Consider the following 2,862-nt stretch of genomic DNA (forward strand, 5'->3'; position numbering starts at 1 on the left):
TTCTTGTTTAAAGCTATGATTTATGTAACCTCTTTATGAGTTATCGATCAATTGTATGAGATTGAATTGTTTATCTGATCTTGATGATGTCATGTTGTGACATGTTTTGACTCAACCATTTTGGAGTCTTCGATCAGTATTACTTTGAGATACTTTTTGGTTGCTTGTTAAGAACCAATGATTATTGTGATTATCAGGGATACCTTCAGTTGCCAATAGAGAATTTTTGTGGTCATGATTATCTATGGATGCTTTTCTTTTGCTCATAGAGATTTGATGCTCTTTTGTGGATTATCTTTTGGTATTTTTCCAGTCACTTGTATAGGACTGTGGTGATTTTGTGATTTATGATTCCATGAGCTTAGGGTAGGTTATCTACTTGTAGTGTCGGGAAGTGGCTTACAATGGGGGCCGAGGCCCTAAGAGGCTACCAGGGTAACTCATTGTAAGTTGTTTTAATAAGTGAAAACACTCACACCTAATACTGACTTAATGAACCTAAAAAGATAATTGTTTTGTTCTCGCCCATGCCTTGAGTGCTAGTACAAACTAGGATAGGAGTAGAGAGAACGCTTGGTTGCGACCTTGCATTCTGTAGTATGCCTCGTCTGTATGAAGGGATACTAGTGGCCGCATAGGGATCACTAGGGGGTCAGGTTCTATTGGGAGACTACCAGGGTAACTCTAGCGTGATCTGTGTGATGACACTTTCCCTCTTGCATAGTTGGTTTCCTACATGTCTTTGTGTGCCTCTGGGATTAGATGTCGGTTTTGTGATTGGAACCTTTGAGTTAGTATACTTTTAGAATTCCTGGACTTAGAGAGTATTTGTGTTATGTGATTTTGATAACCTATTTCGGACTTGAGATTATCTCCTCAGTGCGATGGGAGTGGACCATTTAGGTTCCACGCAGTCAGGTGGTAGTGCTTTTTCCACTTTTACCATTTGAGATCCATTTGAGACACCGTGGCTGATGCATTCTTTGTTGGAATCTCTCTTCATTCTGTTCATGGATTATGATTGTGGACACGTATCCTTACATTGATGATTTGCATATGTTGGATGATGTTATCTTATGCTTTATCTTGCATGTTAGATTTCTTTCTGCATATGATGTAGTATGATTTAGGAGTGACATTCCTACTATGTTAATATCGATGATCTCTTTGGTGATTTGGAATGTTACGCATGGAGGGATGGCTAGAACCCACGATGGTCTAATAACACTATTTACGGTTGGGAGGAACCATGCACTTAGATAATTATGCTTGATGATATATGGTTATCTTTTATGATGGATGTTCATATCTTTTATGATGATGTATCATGTATGACATGTGATTACCTTTACTTTGTTGCATCATGGATTAGATTTAGAATGATGATATACTTTATTTCACATATGTATATTCTTTTAAGCCTTTCATACTCTGTGGCATGTACAGTGAATGATTGAGCAATCGAAAATGTAATTTAAGAACGTTGGACTTTTCATTATTATTTTATGTGGATGTAGTATTAGATGGAATCATTAATAGTTAATTTAGATGTAATTCAACATTAAGGGATCCTTAAGAATGTAATCAGTTATGTATGTATGTTCATGTTTATTATCAGTTGGATATTGATATTGCTTTCACTACTATGTTATGATTGGTGTTACTTTCATTTAAAAATAAATAAAAAATGTTACCAAACTTAGTGAAACTTTAGGTTAATTTGTGGGGCATTACACATATCCTCATACATTATATACATATATACATTATGGCATTTGGTTTTGGGGATCATGGTCTTGCATCCTTAGGGGATGCTAGTGTCCATAGAGGGGGTCAGAGTGCTGAGTCTGGCACAACATGCAGATCGACATCCTCCACCGAGGATAGAGAGCGGTTATTTAAAGATACACTTGCCAAATTATCTTGTGCTATAGGGGTTTTGGACTCCTCACTTTCCTCTTCTACCACCCTCCCTAATAGGGAGAAGATCATAGCGATGCGAGAGGAGTTGTTTCATATGATTCAGACCATTGAATCATACAACCCTTTTGATGATATTAGTATTGAGACATTTTATTCTTCTCTATCTCACAGTATCACTGAAACTATGAAGTATAGACAGGTTGACATTGAGGTCTCCACTGCCATGGTGAAGACCATGTTTCCATTTTATATAGATATAACTAGAGTTAGAGGCTACTCTACGACAAAGTGTACTGATGAGCTTGTCGCACCATTCATATATCCTTGCTAGTTGGCTATTCATCATAGATGCCCACAGAAGGATGAGTTCCCTCTATATTTGTGCAAACAATTGTTTGTAAAATTTCACTTACACCACGATGTTTATTACATAGATTATCTAGGTCATGTTGGGCAGGGTCTAGGGAGACTTTTAGATAGATTTAGACCCATGGCCACTCCTATGCCCATTAATAAACAAGAAATAGTGGGTCCAAACCTTTTGGTTATACTGAGAGGTCCACAGATGGTTGCTGCAGGCCAAAGTGTTCATGATGACACAATTAGGACACAGATTTATTCAAGCATCATCACCGTCACCACATAGTTGTAGGAGATATCTTGTGATCAGTGTGGTAGATATATGTTATGGTCTTGAGGTACCAATGTAGCTACATCATCTAGTGCAAGTGTTGATGATGCATATGGGGTAGTAGACATACCTTCTCCACTTGAGGTTTCTGTAGTCTTAGATTTGGATGCATTATGTTGTTTGGGATCTGTTTTAGTATCTGATCTTTTGGATTCATATCGAGAATATTTACAGTCACAGGGATTCCACTTTGTGACATCAACTCTTAGATTAGTCATATTTTGTCACGTACAATAGGATTAGAGGAT

The sequence above is a fragment of the Cupressus sempervirens genome, chromosome 7, assembly GCF_028749045.1.
Source record: "Cupressus sempervirens isolate cs-2001-9-10 chromosome 7, ASM2874904v1, whole genome shotgun sequence".
Classification (NCBI taxonomy): domain Eukaryota; kingdom Viridiplantae; phylum Streptophyta; class Pinopsida; order Cupressales; family Cupressaceae; genus Cupressus; species Cupressus sempervirens.